The following is a 12,056-nucleotide window of genomic DNA, read 5'->3' as shown; positions in this document are numbered from 1 at the left end:
GAGGGTTTATAGGGGATTTGGTATGTGCAGATCTGGGTTCCAAGAGGGCCTAGAGGAAACTCTGGGCAGCAGGGAGAGTTGGAGAATGAGAATAAAGAAATGGGACACAATACATAGCCAGAGCTCAGAATCTTAGGGGAGTTGTTAAAATGCAAGTTCCCAGGACCTATATCCAACAGAGTTTCTGATTCAGTAGAGTTGGGTAGCACCTGAGAATCTGCATATTAAAAGATGCAAAAATGATTGTTACTCACTCTGGCCTTGAGAACCATGTCTCTTGTTGGAGGCTGGGGACTGTGGCAATAAGGTCTTCCTGCAGTAGTTTGATGAAGAGGAGGAAGCATCACTCTTCACAAGGTCAGGTTGTGTTGACTGAGAAATGCAATCATACTTTCACTCTCTCACCTCACTGTTAAAATGTGACAGAGTACACAGATGGTAATCATACAGCTATGCCCCTGTCTCCAGAAGGAGGTGAGTCAAATAGTTTACATAGACTAAATGTCAGATTAAATCAAGAGACCAAAATTCTAAGGAAAAGACAATGAAAGTACTGCAAGAGGTTAGTAAACTCCATAGACATTTTTAGTACTGCATTTTAACTTTGACTTTTAATTTGGTGAAGACATTGCCCAGAGCTTTCTGGGCTGAAAACCACAGTCTCAATAATAAATCCTTTCACTAGTAAAAAAGCAGATGTAACAAACAATGAAAGATCATCAAGAATGTGGTTCAAACTTGATTTTTGTTACACATTTAAAAATTTACTTAAAATTTACTGATATGTAGGCAGAATTAACAGCCAGAGTGTTCTTCCTCAAGAAGATAACACTCATGTATGAAGTTTATAAAAATTATCAGATGCTTTTTTCTCTTCTCTTGAACTGTCTTAATTCCTCTTAAATATGTCAAGAAGTAGTAGAATCTACAGGGAAGTGAATTTTATTGAGTGAGAAAATGACAACCTAAAAATTATTTCTACTGAGAAAGGTTGAGTATCTTAAATTCCCCCCGTAATAACAGTTAATTCAATTCTCTGCTATCTGTCTTATGCTTTCCTTAAAGATGCCAAGATACTTAACTTTAAAATTGTCTTAAAAGCATACATAAGCAGTGTATGGCAGTTTTTCAATTCAAATGACACAGAGGGTAAAGAGTAAAAAGTAAAAATCCACCCATTCCCCATCCAATTCTATACTTAATTAATTAGACTATCTGAAACTGTCCTTGTAAATATTTATACTTCTCCATGTATTTTTAACGAATGATAAATACCCTTTGTAACCTCCATTCTTACTGATATAACATGGAAATTATTCCATGTCAGCACATGCTGACTTTTCAGTCACTCTTTGTAATCATTGCAGAGCAACACAAAATATGGATTCTACCAATATTTATTTTACTTTTCTATATTTTAGGTTGTCTTCAATTCTTCAATTAATAATGTTGCCCTGAACTGAATATAATCTGACATAAATACTGGCTCACTATCAATAACTTTTTATTCCTAGAAGTAGAATTGTTGGGTCAAAGTTACATGCATTTTATATTCTGATAGGTACTATCCTCCAGAAAGTTGCACCCATTTATAGGCCCACCAACAATGCCTATAAGAGTTCTATTTTTAGTATGTTGCCAGCTCTAGACAGATCCAATCTTTTTAATTGTTCAAATCTCATTGGTAAAAAGTATCTCATCCTTATTTTAAGTACGGTTTCCTAATTTGTAATGAATCTTAAGATTTCTTTCCCCAGTGCTTCATAGACATCTATAATTTTTCCATTGAATTTCACATTCTCTATGCTATAATTATTATTTGCATTATGTCTACACAGAGTATAAGCACCCAAAACAGTATTACAAATCATGCTTTAAACAAAGAAATAATATTTTTTAAACAAAGAAATAACATAATCTTTTATATTTACCCACACATTAACCATTTTCAATATTCTTCATTCCTTCCTGAAGATAGGAGTTTCTACTTGCTCTTATTTTTCCTTGGTCTATAGAAGCTACCGTAGTATTTCTTCTAATACACAATTCCTGGCTATAAATTTTTTTCATCTGAAACTTCTTTTATTTCATTTTCATTCTTAAAGAATACTTTTCCAGCATATAGAATTCTGGCTTCAGTTATTTATCATTTTAAAAATATTATTCCATTTTCTTCTGCCTTTCATAGTTTCAATGAGAAGTCAGCCATAATTCAAACTGGTGGTTTATTCTATTATTATTATTATTTAAAATTTTTCTTTCTTTATTTTTGGCTGTGTTGTCTTCGCTGTTGCACACAGGCTTTCTCTAGTTGCAGAGAGCGGGAGCTAATCTTCGTTGTGGTGCACGAGCTTCTCATTGTGGTGACTGCTCACTGCGGTGGCTTCTCTTGTTGTGGAGCATGGGCTCTAGGTGCATGGGCTTCAGTAGTTGTGGCATGTGGGCTCAGTAGTTGTGGCTCGCAGGCTCTAGAGTGCAGGCTCAGTAGCTGTGGCACATGGGGTTAGTTGCTCCATGGCATGTGGGATCTTCCCGGACCAGGGATCAAACCCATGTCCCCTGCATTGGCAGGCGAATTCTTAACCACTGTGCCACCAGGGAAGTCCTTTATTATTATTTTTAATGTAACATGCTGTTTTATTCTCTAACTGCTGTCAAGAATTTCTCTTTATCTGTAGTTTCCAGCAGTGTGATCATAATGTGCCTTGGTATGGTTTTCTTTGTATTTTTCCAGTTTGAGGTTTGCTGAGCTTCTGGTATAATGAAAAAATTTTATGTCTATTGCCAAGATTGCTTTCGAAAATAACCCTCAAACCCTCAAACCTGTGCTGTACAGTAGGTCCTTGTTTGTTATCTGTTTTAAACATAGCAGTGTGTACATGTCAACCCAAAACGCCCAATCTCCCCTCCCATAACCATAAATTTGTTGTCTAAATTTGTGAGTCTGTTTCTGTTTTGTAAATAAGTTCAATTTGTATCATTTTTTTTAGATTCTGCATATAAATGATATCATATGGTATTTGTCTTTCTCTGTCTGATATACTTAACTTAGTATGATAATCTCCAGGTCCATCCATGTTGCTGAAAATGGCACTATTTCATTCTTCTTAACGGCTAATATTCTGTTGTATATAAGTACCGCATCTTCTTTACTGATTCATCTTTTGATGGATGTTTAGGTTGCTTCCATGTCTTGGCTATTGTAAACAACACTGCAATGAAAAATGGGGTGCATGTATACTTTTGAACAATGGCTTTCTCTGGATATATACCCAGGAGTGGGATTGCTGGATCATATGGTAGCTCTATTTTAGTTTCTTAAGGAACCCCCATACTGTTCTCCATAGTGGCTGTATCACTTTACATTCTCACCAACAGTGTAGGAGGGGTCCCTTTCTCCACACCCTCTCCAGTATTTATTGTTTGCAGACTTTTTGATGATGGCCATTCTGACTGGTGTGAGGTGATATCTCATTGTCTTATTTTTTTTTTAACATCTTTATTGGAGTATCTCATTGTCATTTTGGCTTGCATTTCTCTAACAATTACTGATGTTGAGCATCTTTTCATGTGCCTTTTGGCCATCTGTATGTCATCTTTGGAGAAAAGTCTATTTAGATCTTCTGCAAATTTTTTGATTGGGTTGTTGTCTTTTTGTGATATTGAGCCACATGAGTTATTTGTAAATTCTGGAGATTAATCCCTTATCGGTTGGATTGTTTGCAAATATTTCCTCCCATTCTGTGGGTTGTCTTTTCGTTTTCTTTATGGTTTCCTTTGCTGTGCAAAAGCTTTTGAGTTTAATTAGGTACCATTTGTATATTTTTGTTTTTATTTCCATTACTCTAGGAGGTGGGTCAAAAAAGATCTTGCTGTGATTTATGTCAAAGAGTGTTCTTCCTAAGTTTTCCTCTAAGAGGTTTATAGTGTTCAGTCTTACATTTAGGTCTTTAATCCATTTTGTGTTTATTTTTTGTGTATGGTGTTAAAGAATGTTCTAATTTTTTAATATGTAGCTGTCCAGTTCTTCCAGCACCATTTATTGAAGAGACTGTCTTTTCTCCATTTTATAGTTTTGCCTCCTTTGTTGTAGATTAATTGACCATAGGTGCGTGGGTTTATTACTGGGCTTTCTATCCTGTTCCATTGATCTATATTTCTGTTTTTGTGCCAGTACCATACTGTTTTGATGATGGTAGCTTTGTAGTATAGTCTGAAGTCAGGGAGTCTGATTCCTCCAGCTCTGTTTTTCTTTCTCAAGATTGCTTTGGCTATTTGGGGTCTTTCGTGTTGCCATACAGGTTTTAAGATTTTTTTGTTGTTGTTCTAGTTCTGTGAAAAATGCCATTGGTAATTTGATAGGGATTGCACTGAATCTGTAGATTGCTTTGGGTAGTATAGTCATTTTGACAATATTGATTCTTCCAATCCAAGAACATAGTATTTCTTTCCATCTGGTTGTGTCATCTTCTATTTCTTTCATCAGCATCTTACTGTTTTCAGAGTACAGGTCTTCTGCCTCCTTAGGTAGGTTTATTCCTAGGTATTTTATTCTTTTTGATGTGATAATAAATGGGATTCTTTCTTTAATTTCTCTTTCTGATCTTTCGTTGTTAGTGTATAGAAATGCAACAGATTTCTGTGTATTTATTTTGTATCCTGCAACTTTACTGAATTCATTGATGAGCTCTATTACTTTTCTGGTAGCATCTTTAGGATTTTCTATGTATAGTATCATGTCATCTGCAAACAGTGACAGTTTTACTTCTTCTTTTCTGATTTGGATTCCTTTTATTTCTTTTTCTTCTCTGATTGCCGTGGCTAGGACTTCCAAAACTATGTTGAATAAGAGTGGCGAGAGTGGACATCCTTGTCTTCTTCCTGATCTTAGTGGAAATGCTTTCAGTTTTTCACCATTGAGTATGAATTTTGCTATGGGTTTGTTGTATATGGCCTTTATTATGTTGAGGTAGGTTACCTCTATGCCCACTTTCAGGAGAGTTTTTATCATAAATGGGTGTTGAATTTTGTCAAAAGCTTTTTCTGCATCTATTGAGATGATCATATGGTTTTTATTCTTCAGTTTGTTAATATGGTGAATCACATTGATTGATTTGCATATATTAAAGAATCCTTGCATTCCTGGGATACATCCCACTTGATCATGGTGTATGATCCTTTTAATATGTTGTTGGATTCTGTTTGCTAGTATTTTGTTCAGAGTTTTTGTATCTATGTTCATCAGTGATATTGGTCTATAATTTTCTTTTTTTGTGATATCTTTTTCCGGTTTTGGTATCAGGGTTATGGTGGCCTCATAGAACGAGTTTGAGAGTGCTCCTCTGCAATTTTTTGGAATAGTTTCAGAAGTCTATGTGTTAACTCTTCTCTGATTGTTTGATAGAATTTGCCTGTGAAGCCATCTGGTCCTGGACTTTTTTTTGTTGCAAGTTTTTAAATCTCAGTTTCAATTTCAGTACTTGTGATTGGTCTGTTCACATTTTCTATTTCTACATGGTTCAATCTTGGAAGATTGTACCTTTCTAAGAATTTGTCCATTTCTTCTAGGTTGTCCATTTTATTGGCATATAGTTGCTTGTAGTAGTCTCTTACGATCCTCTTGATGAGTCTGGCTAAATGTTTATCTATTTTGTTTATCTTTTCAAAGAACCAGTTTCTAGTTTCATTTATCTTTTCTATTGTTTTCTTCATCTTGATTTCATTTATTTCTGCTCTGAGCTTTATAATTTCTTTCCTTCTACTAACTATGGGTTTTGTTTGTTCTTCTTTCTCTATTTGCTTTAGGTGTAAGTTTAGGTTGTTTATTTGAGATTTTTTCTTGTCTCCTGAGGTAAGACTATATTGCTATAAACTTCCCTCTTAGAACTGATTTGCTGCATCCCATAGGTTTTGGATCATTGTGCTTTCATTTTCATCTGTCTCTAGGTATTTTTTGATTTCCTCTTTGATTTCTTCAGGGATCCATTGGTTGTTTAGTAGCATATTGTTTAGCCTCCACGTGTTTGTGTTTTTTACAGTTTTTTTTTCTTGTAGTTGATTTCTAATCTCAGTGTTATGGTAGGAAAAGATGCTTGATATGATTTCAATTTTCTTAAATTTACCAAGGCTTGCTTTGTGGCCCAGCATTTGATCAATCCTGGAGAATGTTCCATATGCACTTGAGCAGAATACGTATTCTACTTTTGGATGGAATGCTCTTTAAATATCAATTAATTCCATTTGGTCTAAAGTGTCATTTAAGGCCTGTGTTTCCTTATTGATTTTCTGTCTGGATGAGATGTCCACTGATTTAACTGAGGTGTTAAAAATTCCCCCACTATTATTGTGTTACTGTCACTTTGTCCTTTTATGGCTGTTAGTATCTGCCTTATGTATTGAGGCACTCTTATGTTGGGTGCCTATATATTAACAATTGTTATATCTTCTTCTTGGATTGATCCCTTGATCATTATGTAATTTCCTTCTTTGTCTCTTGTAACAGTCTTTATTTTAAAATCCATTTTGTCTGATATGAGTATTGCTATTCCAGCTCTCTTTTGGTTTCCATTTGCATGGAAGACCTTTCTCCATCCCTTCACTTTCAGTTTGTATGTGTCCCTAGATCTAAAGTGGGTCTCTTGTAGACAGAGTACAAAATAAGACAGGTCTTATTTTCGTATCCATTCAGCCAGTCTACGTCTCTTGGTTGGAGCATTTAATATGTGTATATTTAAGGTAATTATCGATATGTATGTTCTTATTGCCATTTTGTTAATTGTTTTGGATGTGTTTTTGTAGGCCTTTTTTCTTCCCTTCCTCTTTTGTTCTCTTCTCTTGTGATTTGATGACGAACTTTAGTGTTGTGTTTGGATTCCCTTTTATTTTTTGTGTGTGCATCTATTATAGATTTTCGGTTTGCAGTTACCATGAGGTTTTTTTTTTTTTTTAAGATTTTTAGAAATTTCATATAATGTCTGAAACATTTATATTAACATATTTCCATACAAATACAAATATAAGATTTTTAGAAATTTCATGTAATGTCGGAAACATTTATATTAACATATTTCCATACAAATAACCCAATGAAAGTTTAGTATTAGTTGTTTTGTTTGTTTGTTTTTTTATACTGCAGGTTCTTATTAGGCATCAATTTTATACACATCAGTGTATACATGTCAAACCCAATCGCCCAATTCAGCACACCACCATCCCCACCCCACCGCAGTTTTCCCCCCTTGGTGTCCATATGTCCATTCTCTACATCTGTGTCTCAACTTCTGCCCTGCAAACCGGCTCATCTGTACCATTTTTCTAGGTTCCACATACATGCATTAATATACGATATTCGTTTTTCTCTTTCTGACTTACTTCACTCTGTATGACAGTCTCTAGATCCATCCACTTCTCAACAAATGACTCAATTTCGTTCCTTTTTATGGCTGAGTAATATTCCATTGTATATATGTACCACAACTTCTTTATCCATTCATCTGTTGATGGGCATTTAGGTTGCTTCCATGACCTGGCTATTGTAAATAGTGCTGCAATGAATATTCGGGTGCATGTGTCTTTTTGAATTACGGTTTTCTATGGGTATATGCCCAGTAGTGGGATTGCTGGCTCATATGGTAATTCTATTTTTAGCTTTCTAAGGAACCTCCATACTGTTCTCCATAGTGGCTGTATCAATTTACATTCCCACCAACAGTGCAAGAGGGTTCCCTTTTCTCCACACCCTCTCCAGCATTTGTTGTTTGTAGATTTTCTGATGATGCCCATTCTAACAGGAGTGAGGTGATACCTCATTGTAGTTTTGATTTGCATTTCTCTAATAATTAGTGATGTTGAGCAGTTTTTCATGTGCTTCGTGGCCATCTGTATGTCTTCTTTGAAGAAATGTCTATTTAGGTCTTCTGCCCATTTTTGGATTGGGGTGTTTGTTTCTTTAATATTGAGCTGAATGAGCTGTTTATATATTTTGGAGATTAATCCTTTGTCCATTGATTCATTTGCAAATATTTTCTCCCATTCTGAGGGTTGTCTTTTCGTCTTGTTTATGGTTTCCTTTGCTGTGCAAAAGCTTTGAAGTTTCATGAGGTCCCATTTGTTTATTTTTGTTTTTATTTCCATTACTGTAGGAGGTGGATCAAAAAAGATCTTGCTGTGATTTATGTCAAAGAGTGTTCTTCCTATGTTTTCCCCTAAGAGTTTTATAGTGTCCAGTCTTATATTTAGGTCTCGAATCCATTTTGAGTTTATTTTTGTGTATGGTGTTAGGGAGTATTCTAATTTCATTCTTTTACATGTAGCTGTCCAGTTTTCCCAGCACCACTTATTGAAGAGACTGTCTTTTCTCCATTGTATATCTTTGCCTACTTTGTCATAGATTAGTTGACCATAGGTGTGTGGGTTTATCTCTGGGCTTTCTATCTTGTTCCATTGATCTACGTTTCTGTTTTTGTGCCAGTACCATATTGTCTTGATTACTGTAGCTTTGTAGTATAGTCTGAAGTCAGGGAGTCTGATTCCTCCAGCTCCATTTTTTTCCCTCAAGACTGCTTTGGCTATTCGGGGTCTTTTGTGTCTCCATACAAATTTTAAGATGATTTGTTCTAGCTCCGTAAAAAATGCCATTGGTAATTTGATAGGGATTGCATTGAATCTGTAGATTGCTTTGGGTAGTATACTCATTTTCACAATGTTGATTCTTCCAATCCAAGAACATGGTATATCTCTCCATCTGTTGGTATCATCTTTAATTTCTTTCATCAGTGTCTTATAGTTTTCTGCATACAGGTCTTTTGTCTCCCTAGGTAGGTTTATTCCTAGGTATTTTATTCTTTTTGTTGCAATGGTAAATGGGAGTGTTTCCATAATTTCTCTTTCAGATTTTTCATCATTAGTGTATAGGAATGCAAGAGATTTCTGTGCATTAATTTTGTATCCTGCAACTTTACCATATTCATTTATTAGCTCTAGCAGTTTTCTGGTGGCAGTTTTAGGATTCTCTATGTATAGTATCATGTCATCCGCAAACAGTGACAGTTTTACTTCTTCTTTTCCAATTTGTATTCCTTTTATTTCTTTTTCTTCTCTGATTGACGTGGCTAGGACTTCCAGAACTATGTTGAATAATAGTGGTGAGAGTGGACATCCTTGTCTCGTTCCTGATCTTAGAGGAAATGCTTTCAGGTTTTCACCATTGAGAATGATGTTTGCTGGGGGTTTGTCATATATGGCCTTTATTATGTTGAGGTAGGTTCCCTCTACGCCCACTTTCTGGAGAGTTTTTATCAGAAATGGGTGTTGAATTTTGTCAAAAGCTTTTTCTGCATCTATTGAGATGATCATATGGTTTTTATTCTTCAATTTGTTAATATGGTGTATCACATTGATTGATTTGCGTATATTGAAGAATCCTTGCATCCCTGGGATAAATCCCACTTGATCGTGGTGTATGATCCTTTTAATGTGTTGTTGGATTCTGTTTGCTAGTATTTTGTTGCGGATTTTTGCATCTATATTCATCAGTGATATTGGTCTGTAATTTTCTTTTTTTGTAGTGTCTTTGTCTGGTTTTGGTATCAGGGTGATGGTGGCCTCATAGAATGAGTTTGGGAGTGTTCCTTCCTCTGCAATTTTTTGGAAGAGTTTGAGAAGGATAGGTGTTAGCTCTTCTCTAAATGTTTGATAGAATTCACCTGTGAAGCCATCTGGTCCTGGACTTTTGTTTGTTGGAAGATTTTTAATCACAGTTTCAATTTCATTACTTGTGATTGGTCTGTTCATATTTTCTGTTTCTTCCTGGTTCAGTCTTGGAAGGTTATACCTTTCTAAAAATTTGTCCATTTCTTCCAGGTTGTCCATTTTATTGGCATAAAGTTCCTTGTAGTAGTCTCTTAGGATGCTTTGTATTTCTGCGGTGTCTGTTGTAACTTCTCCTTTTTCATTTCTGATTTTATTGATTTGAGTCCTCTCCCTCTTTTTCTTGATGGGTCTGGCTAATGGCTTAAATCTATTATAGATTTTTGGTTTGCAGTTACTGTGAGATTTTGATATGGCCGTCTATATATAAACAAGATTGTTTTCAGTTGCTGGTCTTTTAATTTCAAATGCATTTCCAATATCCTGCGTTGTGCTTTCCTTGTCTCACAATTGCTTGTTTTGATATCATATTTGTGTGTGAATGATTTCCTACCTTTACTGTATGGTTGGCTTTACCAGTGAGCTTGTCCATTCATAATTTTCTTGTTTCTAGTTGTGGCCTTTTCTTTTTCACCTAGAGAAGTTCCTTTAGTATTTGTTGCAAAACTGGTCTGGTGGTGCTGAATTCTGTTAGCTTTTGCTTGTCTGTAAAGCTTTTGATTTCTCCATCAAATCTGAATGCGAGCCTTGCTGGGTAGAGTATTCTTGGTTGTAGATTCTACCCTTTCATCACTTTATATTGTGCCATTCCCTTCTGGCCTGCAGAGTTTCTGCTGAGAAATTAGCCAATAACCTTATGCGAGTTCCCTTGTATGTTATTTTTGCTTTTCCCTTGTTGCTTTTAATATTTTTTCCTTGTCTTTATTTTTTGTCAGTTCAATTACTATGTGTCTCAGTGTGTTCCTCCTTGAGTTTATCCTGCCTGGGACTCTCTCTGGACTTGGGTGACTGTTTCCTTTCCCATGTTAGGGAAGTTTTCAGCTATTATCTCTTCAAATATTTTCTCAGGTCCTTTCTCCCACTCTTCTCCTTCTGGGACCCCTATCATGCAATTGTTGGTGTGTTTAATTTTGTCCCAGATATCTCTTAGACTGTCTCCATTTCTTTTCATTCTTTTTGCTTTATTCTGTTCCATGGCAGTGAATTCCACCATTCTGTCTTCCAGCTCACTTATCAGTTCTTCTGCCTCAGTTACTCTGCTTTTGATTCCTTCTAGTGCATTTTTCATTTCAGTTATTGTATTGTTCATCTGTTTGTTTGTTCTTTAGTTGTTTTAGGTCTTTGTTAAACATTTCTTATATTTTCTCTATCTGTGCCTCCATCTTTTTCTGAGATCTTGGATCATCTTCAGTATCATTACTTTGTATTCTTTTTCCAGTAGATTGCCTATCTCCATTGCACTTAGTTGTTCTTCTGGAGTTTTATCTTGTTCCTTCTTCTGGGACATATTCCTCTGCTGTCTCATTTTGTCTGGCTTTCTGTGATTGTGGTTTCCGTTCTGCAGGCTGCAAGGTTGTAGTTTGTCTTACTTCTGCTGTCTGCCCCTGGTGGATGAGGCTGTCTAAGAGGCTTGTGCAGGCTTCCAGTTGGGAGGGACTGGTTCCTGCCCACTGGTAGGTGGAGTTGGGTCTTATCCCTCTGGTGGGCAGGGCCGAGTCATGGAGTGTGTTTATCAGGCAGCTGTGTGCTCAGGAACACTTTAAGCAGCCTGTCTGCTGATGGGTGGGGCTGTGTTCCTGCCCTGTTGGTTGTTTGGCCTGAGGTGCCCCAACACTGGAGCCTACAGGCTATTGTGTGAGGCTAGGTCTTGTTGAGAAAATGGTGGCCTCTGAGAGTGTTCACACCAATGAGTATTCCCCAGAATTACTGCTGCCAGTGTCCTTGTCCCTGCAGCTAACCACAGCCACCCCCCCACCTCCACAGGAGACCCTCCAGTACTATCAGGTAGGTCTGGCCCTGTCTCTTATGAGTTCACTGTTTTCCCTGGGTTTTGGTGCATAAGAGATCCTGTGTGCACCCTCCAAGAGTGGAGTTTCTTTTTCCCCCAGTCCTGTGGAATTCCTGTGATCTAACCCTGCTGGACTTCAAAGCCAGATTCTCTGGGGGCACCTCCTCCAATTGCCAGACCCCCAGGCTGGGGAGCCTGACATATGGCTCAGAACTTTTACTCCTGTGGGAGAACTTCTGTGGTATAATTATTTTCCAGTTTGTGGGTCACCCACCTGGCATGTATGGAATTTGATTTTATCGCGATTGCACCCCTCTTACAGTCTCATTGGGGTTTCTTCTTTGTCTTTGGATGGAGGGTATCTTTTTTTGGTAGGTTCCAGTGTTTTTTGTTGATGGTT

General features: G+C 36.6%; 1 protein-coding gene across 3 annotated transcripts in view; it reads right to left on the bottom strand.

The window, feature by feature from the left end:
- Positions 1–12,056, bottom strand: part of SLC27A6 (solute carrier family 27 member 6) — a 105,737-nt gene that overhangs the window by 34,408 nt on the left and 59,273 nt on the right. For all 3 annotated transcript variants that reach the window (XR_005019516.1, XR_005019515.1, XR_005019514.1), the window contains one exon: positions 255–409. The gene's annotated coding sequence lies outside the window, so the exon portion shown is untranslated. The remainder of the gene's footprint in view (positions 1–254; positions 410–12,056) is intronic.

This window comes from Balaenoptera musculus, chromosome 3 (genome assembly GCF_009873245.2).
Source record: "Balaenoptera musculus isolate JJ_BM4_2016_0621 chromosome 3, mBalMus1.pri.v3, whole genome shotgun sequence".
Taxonomy (NCBI): domain Eukaryota; kingdom Metazoa; phylum Chordata; class Mammalia; order Artiodactyla; family Balaenopteridae; genus Balaenoptera; species Balaenoptera musculus.
The sequence above is the reverse complement of the archived record's forward strand: the minus strand, read 5'-3'. Positions and strand labels throughout refer to the sequence as shown.